General features: G+C 38.8%; 1 protein-coding gene across 7 annotated transcripts in view; it reads left to right on the top strand.

Moving 5' to 3' along the window:
* DOCK4 (dedicator of cytokinesis 4) overlaps positions 1-14,961 on the top strand; it is a 516,333-nt gene that overhangs the window by 203,806 nt on the left and 297,566 nt on the right. The window lies entirely within an intron of this gene.

Below are 14,961 nucleotides of genomic sequence, written 5' to 3'. Positions count from 1 at the left end.
ATTAATAACTTAATAACTTATGATAATTGTTGTAAATACCAGTAAGGCCTAAAAATAAGTATATTAGGTAGGTGAAATTCCTACAATGAAATAAAAGGAATATCAAAGTATACCCTTATTCCCTTGTAGTCATTGATAAGTGCAGTGAAGACAGAAGGGTTTAATTTGTACCTGCAGATTGCTAGAGGTAGTGATAGAACCCATCCAATTTTCCTTGAAAATATTGACTGAAATAGTTCAAAAGCCGTTTTCCACTGAACACATGTATACAAATTCTTTTAAGGAAGTAGCATCTAAATGTGTCATGTAGTGTGCTGAAAATTGGACAGAAATTTTAACTTTTTTCTTTTTCTGAAATACATGAACTATTAAGGTTGTGGTTCTATTTTACTTGGTATGTTGAATAGGTCGTTTCAAAGATGACTGTCGTTGTGCATTAATTTTATTCCTCCCACATAGGAAGTCCTGAGTTCAGTTTCTGGTGTTTCCTAAAGAAAAAAACAGATTGACAAAGAGCAGACAATGAACAGCAATAACAACAACAAAAGCAGACAATGAGCACAAAAAATGAGCAGAACAGATGAGGGAGCCATCTCAGGGGCCATATATTGTGCCTACTTCAAAAAGAACTCATTATCGTTTTTTTTTTTTGTTATTAAAATAATCCAACAGTGCCTGGCTGACCCTGAGGAAAAATATGAGTTAGAAATGGCTAATGTTGGGAAGCAGATGTGGCTCAACTGACAGGGTGTCTGCCTGCCAAATAGGAGGTCCAGGGTTCAAACCCAGGGCTTCCTGGCCCGTGTGGTGAGCTGGCCCACGTGTGGCGCTGCCACGCACAAGGAGTGCTGTGCCATGCAGGGGTGTCTCCCTCATAGGGGAGCCCCACATGCAAGGAGTTCACCCCACAAGAAGAGCCGCTCCTTGCAAAAAGTACAGCCCGCCCAGGAGTGAACCGCACACATGGAGAGCTGACACAGGAAGACGATGCAACAAAAAAAGAGACACAGATTCCCGGAGTCACTGAGAATGCAAGTGGACACAGAAGAACACACAGCAAATGGACACAGAGAGCAGACAACGGGAGGGTGGGGGTAGGGAGAAATAAATAAAATAAATCTTTTAAAAAAATGGCTAATGTTGCAGGCAATAATCATCAATGAGTTCTGTTACATATCTTGAGAAATTATGTATTTCCATTGCCTCAAAGTATCTACCTACAAGATAATTTTAATTACAAAAGGAGAAAAAAATAGAACCTCTACAGTGGAGAAACTTCTCTGACACTACCTTAACCAAGTTACCAAGGTCAACATCACCAGTAATGAGACATTAACATCATATGCCTCCTGAAAAATGGCCCTATCAAGGTGCATCATCACTACTTTGGTGTTCTTGCCAAAAATGCATATCCTAAATTCAATCATGAGAAAATATCAGACAAAGCTAAATTCGGAGACATTCTGCAAAATAACTGGCCAGGACTCTTCAAAAGCATCAAGGTCTGAAGAACTGGCCCAGATTAGAAGACAATGAGGAAACATACCTACAAAATGTAATGTGGAATCATGTGTTGGATCCTCAGTCAGAAAAGGTCATTAGTGGAACAATTGGTGAAATTTGCATATGATCTGTAGAATAGTTAATGGAATTGTATCAGTATTAATTTCCTGGTTTTGATCATTGTACTATAGTTATTTAAAATGTTACTATTTGGGGAATTAAGCAAAAGATATGTGGGTACTCTATACTTATAATTTTTTTTTAACTTTCTCATAAATCTGAAATTATTTCAAAATCAAAAGTTAAAAAAAATAGGGGAGCAGATGTAGCTCAGTGGTTGAGTGCCTGTTTCTCAAAAAGTAGACAGAAGGTAGACACCCAAAAAGTAGACAATGGACCTCACTTTTATTTCTACAAAAAAATAATAAGACTATAAATGTGTACATTTTATGTATACCTTTAAAAATTACAGGATATAAATTACAGAAGAGAAGAAAGGAGAATAAATTAGTAAATCTTTACACGTATGAGTCATAGTTTGGGGAATATTTTTGGTAGGGGAGGGTATTGGTACTTTAAAACAGTGTGTGACCTGGGTCAGTGTCTTCCAGTTAACTTAAGTGATTGATATTTGTTTATCAGTAGGTTTACCACATTTCTAGGTGCTCTACTGGAGTATTAGCCCCTTTCTTGAAGATGTGTTATTAGTTTAGTCTTGTTGGACTCCTATAGATATTAGAAATTAATAAAATTGATAAATATGAAAATGGATAAGTTGTACCTAAAATTGAATGCTCAAGTGGTGAAATTCAAATAACAGAATAGTGGCTCATCTGCTTACTCTGAACTGTATTTAGTGGGAAACAAAAGATGTAGGAAACATTGTTTTTCATGGAGCATTTACAAAGTCTGTTATTTTCACTGTGCATTTCTGCAGTGCCTAGCAGAGTGCTGGTATATAGAAGGTGATCATTAACTAAAGGAGTAAACACTGTACCTTGGCGATTTCATTCTTGTATGTTTCCACCCAACATTTATTGAGTACGCACTAGGGACCATGCACTGTCTAGGTTCTGGAAACTTAAAGGGAGTCCAAAACCTAGAGGTGGTTGCAATGTAAAGCATACCATTTTAGAGGGATACAAATGGGACAGGGTGGAGTTGAGGGTGAAGTAAGCCTTCCTTCCAGAGGATTTTTAGGTTATTTTGAAGAGCAGTTGGTGGGAAAGACAATAAGAGGCCAGAATCCAAATAGTGGGAAAAGCATTCACTAGGCATAAATAAGTTCAGCGTGACTGCTGAATGTAGTTTGTAAAGGGCAAGAATGGAAAAGTGGTCAGGGGCTAGCTTTAGAAGGAACTTTGGACTTTTCTTCTCTATTTCTTCATTGAAATGTTTACTGGCTTTCCATTTCCTAGAGAAATTGTTTTTCACCAGTTTTCATTAATCAGAACTAGTTAAAACAAGTGTTTGGTCAAAACTGGAAATTGGCTTGATCTCCAGAGAGAAGGGAGAGTAATAATAGAGACTTAGAGTTTAATTTTTCTCCAATCAGATGGGAGTTAGGCAATTTGCCGGCAATATTCTAGTGACCGATTGAAAATTTCATTGGGAATGGAAGTCAAAATTCAAATTGCAAAGAGAAAATTTGTGGAATAAAACTCAGATATATGAATACTTAGTTGTGTGAGGAGGATGAATGACCTGAGATGAGACAGGACTAAATATTAGATTAGGCACAATATTAGAAGAAACAACACAAGCTAGCTAGCTTCTACCTGTATTGGAGTGGACTGCTGAGTCACCCTGGTGCAGTGTGGAGAGGGCAGAGATGAATTGACTTGGGCATACTATACCAGTTCCCTTGTGCTATCTGTTTTGTAACCTTGAGTATTTAGTTCTTGGAAAGATAAATCAGAAAAAAGGCAGAAGGGTGTAACAGATTATATTTTTATGCTTTTCCTTATCATAAAAATAAAAATCTTCAAGAAATTTATTCCCGTATTGCAAAGAATTCTCTTAAATAATATTGTTTTAATGTATTTATCATCTCACATTGGAAAAGGGTGCATAATATTTTTTTCACCCAATAGTTTGTGGTAGATTTGATATAGTTGACTGGAAAATAATATTAATATCTTCTTGATGAAAATTTTTCATTTGGATTATGGGGCAAGTAATTATTGTATTCTATAGCTTCATTCCACTTTGTGACATGAAGGCTGTATTGTCTCTCCCCACCTTTTTTCCTGGTGCTCTTGTTATCTCTTGGGCAAATAATTCATTGTTGGGGTTGAATGAATTTTAAAAGCTGAATCTCCAATCCTTCCTATCTCTAAATCCCTTTTAGCACCATTACCTTCCTTTATCAGTCTCATCACTAAATTTTTTTTTCTGTTTTATCAAAAAAAAAAAAAAAGCAGTAATATCAGCTTTTCTTCCTCTTGAGTAGATAAGCCTGAATCTTTCTCAGTTTTACTTGTTAATAATGATTTCCAAGAAGCTGCAATAACAAAACAAAGAAAGGATTTTTGACTTACTATTGTAAATGGAACACTGCCTTTGCCCATAGTAGACCCCAATTCAGCCTCTAAATTTCCAGTTTGCAATGAGATTTTTTTTTAATAAGTCTCATATATGCTTATATTTATAGGCTTACATATTATACATTTGTTTGCACCTTGTGACATCTCTGTGAGGTAGGCAGGGCAGGTGGTTAGCAAATTCAAGGACCAAGAAACACATGATTCATAGTAGTAGAACTGAATCTCAGGGCGCTATCTCTATTGTGAAACAATTATTACAATTATAAAAGAGCATTGCCAAAACATTACTACTAACTATAGCCAATCTCTTACTCAATTTAACATTATCTCCATTTCCTAAGTGCTGAGATGCTTTTGGGGTAATTATTTAAACTCTGTCTCTTCCAAGATGCTCCCCTTGCCTTTCAGTTGCCAAAACCATAACCTTTCTAATATATTGTTATTTAAAAGGACTGATATTTGGGTGCAATAAAACTTGATCAAAATTTAATTTTTCTGACCCTCATTTGCTCTTGTAGCACTTAGGAAAGTGCTTTGGCGTTTATAACGTGAAAACTGAGGCGAAGGGCATGTTTATGACTCTTTGGGGAATAAATCTGGTTCGTTTAGTATCACAGTGAAATTGTCTTCAAATCAGTCTTAATGTGGAATAATTATCTCTTGATACTGTTAGTTCATTTCCTTGTTTGCTTCTTTTCTCCTCCTCTTTCTCTCTGTACAATGGGAATAAAAAGCACCTTCATCAAAGAAAATTAGAAACAATAAAGAGTTTAGCAAAACCCTAAACATAAAATACTTCTCCCTTGAAAATAAGTCTGGCAAAAAACTCAGTTCCAAATTGGTTAATCTTTATTCCTTGTAGCAGACCGGGCGTTCCAGGGTGCAAACTCTAGGAGATTAGCTCGAAAGATGTTATTTGGGGAATGATCTTGGGATCTTTCCCTCTGGAAGGAAGGGGAAAGAACTAGTACTGGGCAGAGGGAGAAGTTGAGCTGTGATGTGATGCCCGGTGATGGCCTTAATCACTTGAGCTAGAATGGCAGAGTGCTTCCTAATTGGGATGCCAGGTCCTGACCTTTGAACCTTCATGCTAATCAGTCATTGGATTCAGGCTGCTCTGAAAGTGGACATGACCTTGGGCAAAGAATCTTTCTTCAACTGAAGAATTCCCAGAAGAGGCTGGTGGCTGAGGGCTCTGTGCCACAGCACTCCGTCCTTCATGTCTGAAGAGGATCTGGGCAGCACATCAGGGAACCCACAGCCGTGCTTTACATTTGCTGAGTCCACATGGCAGTGGTTCAAACATGGTGAAGTTTTTGATCCCTGATGGTAGAATCCTCTTGCCAGTCAAGGAGAGCAGTATATTTGCAGGTGGAATTTGTAAAGTGTCAGAAACGAAGACATTTTATTAAGTATGATTCTGAGTTTCATGGTTACTTAACCTTGTGCATGTGTTAAGGTCTGACTGTGGTAACTGGTATAAGAATGAGAATGCTATTTGTAATTGCGCATACATCTGTGCCTCCCAGGTGTGCCTTTAAGGACTGCAAGGCCATTACCAGAACAAAGGTAGATCCCAAATGTGTACCAAGTCTGAGGACCAGAGGATGGCATACAGCATTTCCTAATTTTTCCTGCTGCCTTGATTTTAAGCCTTAGAGCAGTATCCAGGAGACAACAACTCATCTCCTGTTCCCATGTTTCCTTTGATTTTTTTTCAGTTTTTCTGGACTTCCTGTCTCATAGTCCTAGTGTCATGTGTATAGCCAGCTGGGAGTCTGGCAAAGTTAGAAATGTCCACTTCATTCTTTATTTCATCCTGGAGAGTGGAAAGACAGTAGGGATAAGGGAGAGAGACATTTCTGTCCTGTGCTTTCACAGTGAAAGTGCGAATGAGAAATCTCCAAATGACTTCTATCATCCCTCAAGCCCTACCCCAGGCAGCTATAAAAAGGAGAGAATCTTTGATTAGAGTATTAACTTGGTTTTCTGCACCATATTTTATTTTTCCTTACAAGGGGATATTTGTACATGTACCAAGGAAGAGACCTCTTTTCTTCTTCCACAGTTCACCATTCATGAAATAAAATGAAATACCTGGAAAGAATTTAGTTTGCCTTAACCACCTTTTCCCTTTACCCTATTTCATTTAGCTCTTATTCAATACTTCAGAAATTCTACATTTTTCTCCCCTTTCCATTTGTGTGCTCCCCAAATGATTTTCATAATACCTGATAAAAATCAGATACATCTATGACAAACCATGAACCAGATGTACTAGGTAAAATGAGCTTGGAGTAGGAAAGAACCATTTTTAAATGTCCTGGGAGGTCTGTAGAGTTCCTTTAGAATCTCCACAAAGTCAGCATCTGCCTTGTTACCTTCTAATTGTCACTGTTCTTCAAGCACCAGTGTTGAGTATTTTGCAGCTATCTCCTGTAAAATTTTTGCTCTAATTTCTGGTGCAGTCATAGCTTATTTTTGTTGTGAACCAGCAGCAGGTTCATTTTGTACTTATTAGGATTCTGTGGGATAACCTCAGAACCTGAGAACAATAGTGTTGTGTTCTCTGTTAGAGGAGTCAGCTCACAAGTGACCTTTCAGACCCAGTTTGTTCAGGAGTTGGAGATCCTTCAAGATTAAGCCATAGTGTCTCTTCTGACTTTGAAGGATGAGTTTGTTTCCTTCATGTCATGAGGAACAAGGTTTTTTCATTATTTTTTTTTTCTACACAGTGTTCCATTCATCTTAGACTGTCAGCCCATAAAGGGCAAGAGCAGTGTCTGTCAGGCTTGAATGGAATGTGGCAAATAGAATCGTCATAAATAGTATTTTAACAACGATCATGTTACTGTCTGAGATTTAGAGTTACATGATTGACTTACAACAGCTTTTATAATGTGTCCCTATTTTCCATTTAAAAAGTTATAGAACCCTGTAAATGATTTTTTCTCTACAAAGTTTAAAAGCATTAAATTATGGAATTGTTTTTTGCATGAGCAAATAGTATCACTGAAATTGAGAAACAAGTTCAGACTTCCCAGCACCATTTCACTTTCTTTTTACCTTCTAAATAGAAACATATCTAGTAGTTGTATTTAAGAATGTTCCTCACAGTCATTTAATTTTTAATAAACTATCAATAGGTACTAAACTGATACCATTATATAAATGAATGGCATTTTAAGTGCCAGTAGGCAGCTGTTTAAGTAATGCTTTTCTAGATGATTATGGAATAAATTTAGTGATTTCAGGTGTCATACATTTTGTAAGTACTTGGATATAAACTAGCTTTATGTACATATAGATTTATTAATCCACATAAATTTTTTACATAGTAGCAAATGGGTAGAGATGAATCCAAAACCATAAAACAGATTTAAATGCTGTATAAAATTGTACTCGCAGGGCTTTTATGACTAAAACAACAGTACTGGACCTTTATACTCCAATTCTATCAAGTGTTCAATCTCTATGACCTTATCTGTAACCACTAAAATTATGCTATTTATAAGACAGCAAGCAAGAAAAGGAAATTAAGGGATCAAGACACGGTGTGATCATGTTTAATAAGCCCCAATGTGGGAAGTGGCTGTGGCTCAGTCAGTTGGGCTCCCGTCTACCATATGGGAGGCCTTGTGTTCGCATCCTGGGGCCTCCTTGTGAAGGCAGCCTTGCCTGCATACCTCAGAGGGCCACCGGCCCACAAGTGCCCCAGAGACTTTGTTGCATCACTCAACAAGGTGATGTAACAAGAAGGGAGACAAGTAAAAAAAAAACAACAAACAAAATGGACGTGCGGTGAATGGACACAGAGAGCAGACAACAAGCTAGCTGCAAGGGAGGGGTGGAATAAATAAAAATAAATACAGACACACAGAAGTACGCACAACGAATGGACACAGAGAGCAGACAGCAAGCAAGCCACAAGGGGGAGGGGAATAAAAAAAAATACCCCATTGTTATGGGGGGAAATGCCTCTGGAAGACATATAATGAGAAGTGTTTTTATATAAAGAAATAGCTACTTTACAGTAATTGTGGACAACAGTGAATTTTCATTCATGAAATGAATTCTTTCATGTAAAAACACTTGGAAGAATTTAAAGAGATTTAATTTTAAGAGTTGTATCTGAAATGGAATCTAAAAATAGTATATGATTTAAGGGCAAATAATGGAAATGCAAATTGGCATTTCACTAACATGTATGTTGGTTTCAAATGTTTGCTCTTCTAAACCAATATTCTTTAGTTCATGACACATTACATGTTACCACTAACCAACACAAGCCGTTATGTTTTCACATTCTTTTTGCACTTTTGCCTTGAACTTCCTCCATCTTTTATCTTGTCTCTTTCAAAACTTGAAGATTAAATACCTTTCCTGGGTAGAGCATTCATCCATCTATTCATTAGTGCAGTATACAGTAAGGTGAAATTACTCCTACAACTTAAAGATCATGAGTATCTTACCATTTTAGAGTGTATACTCAAAGTCATTCCTTGAACTGCATCCTGAAAGTGTTACTCTCCAGTGTGGTCTGCAAGGTTAATAATATTTGCTAGTTATTAAGTCTTCCTGTATCCATTAAAATCTGGGTCACTGTTTCTCAGTGGCTTCATTCATTCATGTGTTTGTTCATTCTCTTTTTTACTATCTGGTTGCATCATTGTCTTTTTGGTGCATTGCTCGCTGTGCTGGGGCCTGAGCCTCTCTGTGTAGGTCTGGGATGCCTTTTCTCTCTTCTTTACTTGGAGGTCCTGGGGATCGAACCTGGGTCCTCAATATGGTAAATGGAAGCTCAGTTGCTTGAGCCACAGCTGCTTCCTGTTGATTCTCTGTTCATACTCTCAGACACTCATGCTAGATCCTCAAAGATGAATTAGAAATAGTTCAGTTTTTCAAGTGGAAAGACTTAAATAAACGCTACCGTACCGTGTGATAACGTTTTCTATTTGAGATGTGGTCGAAGTGTCCTTGAAGCACAGATGACAGTAATCAGTTAAATATAGGTCCAAGGATGTGGGAAGTGAAGCAGTAGGGTCGGAAGATCTGCTGTAGAACTAACATTTGAGCTCAGCTTTAAATGAAGGCTGATTTGCAGTTCCCAGTGTAAAAGAAATGGTGGCGGCAATCCACAAAAACCATCAGATGTGTATGAGAGCCTAGGGCCTGCATGAAAGAGCTGCAGAGAATTTGAGTGCTGCTGGGCATTGGGCAGTATGTGGAAAAATGGATGGGGTGTGATCTGGAAAGGTAGGAGGCAAAAGTTGTAAGGAGCCTTGTATGAGATGCTGAGGATGTCCTCTTGTTCTGTCAGATGGTTGTTGCAGGGAACAGGTCCATTCAACTGTAGGCAGTACTAAAACCAGAGCAAGGCTGGTTTGGGGACAGAGTTCTTCAGTTTTTACTGTGCTGTGTTAGTGCTGAGCTGAAAGGTCTGTTGCTGACTCTCAGAATTTCAGTTCACTTTATTTAATAGAGAGGCTTCTGAGATCCAGTGAGACTGAAGAAGAACTTATTAGCTTTCTTTTAATTATTATAAAATATGGTATAGCTAAAGGTTAAAATCATCAGAATTCACCCTGATAGACCACTTTACTAAGAAATAAGATAATTCACCGTTATGAACCAGACAAACTGGTTCATAAACCACAGTTTTAAACCGCTCCTATGAAAGAATTACTTTTTACAAGTATTATAGTTTAATTCTTAGAATTTTGATTACCCTCCTAAAATGGTATTGCCAGTAGTAAAGCAGCCCAGCTGCTGAGGACCAGAACATTTAACAGTCACAGCCATGCCCTCATTCATTCATGCCCTCATTCATTCATTCAGTGATTATTTCTGAGCTCATACTGTGCACCAGGCTTGTACTGAATCAGGTATACAGTTAAGAACTAAAACCAACACCATCCTTACTTTCATGGAACTTACAATCTATTGCTCGAGAACTTGCACAACTAAGTAGTGTGATTGAGTGGCATATGGTATGTGAGTGCATGTAATGGGGGTGGGGAGAGGGGAGATTAAAGAGGACTTCCCTGAAGAAATGGCAACTGGACTGCTATCTGAAGGACAATATGAGTTACCCTTGCAAGAGGAGGAAGGAACAGTGTTCCATGCAGGGCGATAGTCATGTACAAAGTATCATGTGAGAGAAAAATAGTGAGGAAGGTATTAAAACAAGGTCATTGTAGCTAGAGTACAGGCAGTGGGGGTTGAGAGGTGCAGGATAAGGCCAGAGAGAAGGGCAGGCCTTACCCTAGCCATGATAGCAATTCCGGTATTATTCTCAGAACTTTGATGTATTTAATTAAGCAGAAGAGTATTCTCATCAGATGAGCATGTTGAAAAGACCCCTCTGATTGTTGAATGGGAAATGGACTGGAGAGGAACCTGAGTATATGAGTATAGACCTGTTAGGAAGCTGCTATAGAAGGCCAAGCAAGAGGTAATAGCAAGGATTGGGTGCTGGTGGTAGTGGGATGGAGATGGTGAGAAGAGGACGGATTTGAGATATTTAAGAGATAAAATCATCTTGATGTGGTGATGGATTGGCTGTATAAATGAGGGAGGTCTGATTTATTGGACTTACCACACTCAGCTAAGATGGAGGTGAAGAAGGACAACCACCACACCATGGAGCCTAGAGTGATTACAACTGAAAATGGGAGGATTGCATCCAGCATCCAGGTGGAATCTGAGCCTCCTCTTGACATAAAGGTGCAATGGACACAACCAATCCAGTGTCCACATAGAAGAGGTGGCATTGGATTGGGAAAAGTGGACATAATGGACAAAGGGTATGGGGAAAGGCAGGAAGAGATGAGAGGTGGAGGCGTCTTCGGGACATGGAGCTGCCCTGGATGGTGCTTCAGAGGTAATCACCGGACATTGTAAATCCTCACAGGGCCTACATGATGGAATAGAGGAGAGTATGGGCCATGATGTGAACCAATGTATATGAGGTGCAGAGGTGCCCAAAGATGTACTTACCAAATCCAATGGATGTGTCAGGATGATTGGAACAAGTGTTGTTGGGGGGGGGGAGAGGGGGGGTGGGGGGGTGGGGTTGAATGGGACCTCACATATATATTTTTAATGTAATATTATTACAAAGTCAATAAAAAATAAAAAAATTAAAAAAAATAAATAAATGAGGGAGGGATAGGATGATCCCTGGGTTTCAGGCTTCTACAGTCATTGGAGGGTACTGTTATTCAACACAATAGGGAACACTGGAAGGTGATCCAGTTGGAGACACTTCGGTATTGTATAAACTAAATGGCAGCATGAAATAAGAGGAAAATGATTAACCTCATCAAGGTGCTGCCCAATATTACATGTTATATTTTATTGCCTTTTCCTTTATTATGAAATAATTGAACCTGGTGAATGGAAGGTCAAATTTTTCCTGATGCCACATGCAGAAATCTTAGATGTAAAAATGACAGAATCAGAAGTAACTCTGGCGGCATTGTAGACCTGGTATCAGAGGAGGGGAAGTGTAGAGACAGGGAGACCTCCTGAAAGGCTTTGCATTGCCCTTTTGAGAGATCCAGAGAAGGGGTAGTAGGGGTGCAGAGGGGAAGGTGAATCAGAGAGATGTGTCCATCTAGGAATATCAGGGTAAAGAAGTGGGGGGGGGGTTCAGTAGATGATGTTAACATTTTAGATTAGATGTTTGTGAGAGGGAGAATAGCTCAGGTCTGGTTGAGTAATGAGGGGAGAGAATGGGTTCAGTTGGGGGCATGCTAAGTTTTAGGTGCTTAGACGTCTAACCAGAGGTATTCATGATGGCAGTGTCAAAAGCTCAGGACACATACCAGGACTGGAGAGAGTTAGCAAGTCATATATCAAAAGTTGACGACGGAAGTCTCAGAATTTTCTCAGTCTAGGAAGAATGGATAGTACAGTTTAAATCCCTGGGGTCTTTATTAAATAACTAAAATATACTAGACAATATGGTAAATTATTTCAGATGGGTGACTTATTTAATGCCTCTTTTGCTATTCCTTTCTTGGTGCCACCATTTGCCTGATGAGGGAATGGAGATTCTTGACCAAGGTCACATAGCTAATAAGTGGTAAAATCAGGCTTCACACCTATATTACATGAATGATGTCAAGTTCAGTGCTCATTTCCTTACACCCCAGCCTCTATATCATAGCCTCCTAAGGATAGAACCCTCGGTTACACCCACATTTAAGAGAAGTTCTACAAGGAAGGTCCAGAGAATAAGACTGGGAGGGTGTGAGAGAAGCAGTAAAAGATTCAAGAGAGGAAAGATCCTTGAAAGGGTGGTGAATGTGGTCACAGTGAGGTGACCTTATTAGTCAGAACAGTTTCAGAAGACAGTGAGGCCAGACCTTGTGGAATGTGTCATAGAGGCGGTAAAGAAGTGAAATCCTTGAATGATACTGCTATGTAGGAGGTGATGAGGGGAGGGAGAGGGCAGCCAGCAGTGGGGGAATTGTTTCAGGAGCTTTAGGAGTTTAGAGGGTGCTATGTGAGGGGTAAGAGCTGTGCATAGAACTGGATTAGGAAGTCCGTGTACTTTGACTTCTAATAGAAGCATCAATAGTGCACAGTGTTGAACACCAGGGTTATGAGAGGTTAAGGTGACTTCAGGAGTGTAGAAAGGCAATTCTGGGCAAAAGCTTGTTTTGAAGTCTTTTCAGTTGCAATCCGTCTACTGTCTGTTTAGTTATTGATCCCTTGTAAGAAGAGATCCATGAAAGGGATATGAAGTATCTCTCATTTTTCGAGCAAACATCTTCTAGCACATCAATATGAAGCCATATGGTATTTATGGTTATGGTTAGAAAATGACATCATGAATTAGTGTCTTTCTAAAATGTTCTAAATTGTTTACAATGTAGTTATTTTATCCATCTAATGTGCTTTGGGTTATGTTTTCTGTCCTATGCTTTGATCTCTAAAGTTAATTTTGTTTTCAGATCACAAAAGGGCTTTAGACTTCTCTGAAAGCCCATTATTTATTGTCCTGTTTTGATTTTGGACAGATTCATGTGTTCCTTCAAGCTTTAAAATATATTTGCAATAGTAGCAGTAACTTACTTTTGGGATGCCTGTTGTAGCTAAATCTCACTAACAATCTGAAACAAATTATAAAAATCATTTCCAGGATTCTGGGCTTTAAAAAAATCATCTAGTCAAAGCATTTACTATAATTTTATTTTTATTTTTTATTTACACCCCCTCCCCCCATTTTTTGCACTGTCTGTTCTCTGTGTCCATTTGCTCTATGTTCTGTGTCTGCTCGTCTTCTCTTTAGGAGGCACTGGGAACCAAACCCAGTACCTTCCATGTAGGAGAGTGGTGCTCAATTGCTTGAACCACCTCTACTCCCTGCTTTGTTGTCTCTCTCATTGTGTTTCCTTTTTGTATCTCCTTGTTGCATCATCTTATTGCATCAGCTTACCACACCAGCCCATCCCGCCAATTGCTGTCTTGCTCATCTTCTCCCTGAGCCACCGGGAACTAAACCCGGGACCTCCCATGTAGGTGGGAATTCAATCACTTGAGCCACATCCACTTCCCTGTAATTTCCTTTTCAGGTAATTGTAAGTTGATTTCAGCATACATACTGTTCAGTAGGGGATGTCTTTTCTATTTTCCTGTTTTGTGGTGTATTTTCTTTACTTCTTCATCTCTTCTCCTTTATTACTACTGGGGGGTTTCAACTGTGTTTCTTTCTCTCCATAAAGTCCTTAAGTCACTAAGGGATGATGAATCTTTGTGCACTTCCTGTTATTTCATCCTAGTCCTACCTAGCCTTTCGAAATGTTTCAGAAACCAGTTAATATGTAACCATGAGGTAGGGCCAAATGATGACCTCCCCCTCCCATTCCAAATAGTGAGAGCCAAGGCATGTGGAAATTGTGGTGGTGGCTGAGTGGTTATTCCTAGGGGAGGCTCCAGTTTCTGTAAATGTCCCCAGTGAGTAATATCCCAGAAGACAGCTGTTGTGCGACATGCTGTGCTAGGCTCTGGGAACTAATATTGAGCAAGTAGACGTAGTTCTTGCTTGTAAGGAGCTTACCATCTAGGGAAAATAAATCTCCTCAAGCAAAATAACAGAAAGATAGATCAAGCTTAATAACAAGCAAGAAATGTATACATTATTTATTATTGGCAACATATTTATTGGGTAGCTACTGTGGGTAGACACTTCAATGGGGGGGTGAACTAGATGGGCACAAGATGTGCCTTATAGAACTCTTCAGGCAATGCTGTTGCTTACATGTTCTTGAGTGATATCTTTTTTTTTTTTTTAAGGAAAGGAAGTTTGTATTTTATTTGTTGATTTTTAGTGATTGAAAGGAAACAAATGCCTTTAGCATTTTTGAAACTTGGAACACCTTTGAGTATTCTGGAAAGATTCAGAACACCTGCTTAGGAAATACTGCTCAGACTGAAAGCCATCATTTTACAGATGAAGGGCTAATGTCCAGAAACGCTATGGCTTGCCTAGGGGCATACCACTATATATATATATATATATATATATATATATATATATACACACATACACGTTTTATTTTTTTTTAAAGATACTTAGATTACATAAATGTTGCATTAAAAAAATATAGGGGAATCCCATATGCCCCACTCCCTACCCCTCCCACGCTTTCCCACATTTACAACATACTTCCTTTGTGTGTTACATTTGTTACAATTGATAAACACATTTTGGAGCATTGCCACTAAGCATGGATTTTAGTTTACATTGTGGTTTATACTCTCTCCCGCACAATTTTGTAAATTATGACAAGATATACAATGGCCTGTATCTGTCTTTGCAGTATCATTCAGGACGATTCCCAAGTCTGAAAATGTCCCCATATTATACCTATTTTTCCCTGTCCCTCCCCTGAGAACCTCC

The sequence above is a fragment of the Dasypus novemcinctus genome, chromosome 5 (assembly GCF_030445035.2).
Source record: "Dasypus novemcinctus isolate mDasNov1 chromosome 5, mDasNov1.1.hap2, whole genome shotgun sequence".
In the NCBI taxonomy this organism is placed as follows: domain Eukaryota; kingdom Metazoa; phylum Chordata; class Mammalia; order Cingulata; family Dasypodidae; genus Dasypus; species Dasypus novemcinctus.
This window is presented reverse-complemented; position numbering and strand designations above follow the sequence as displayed.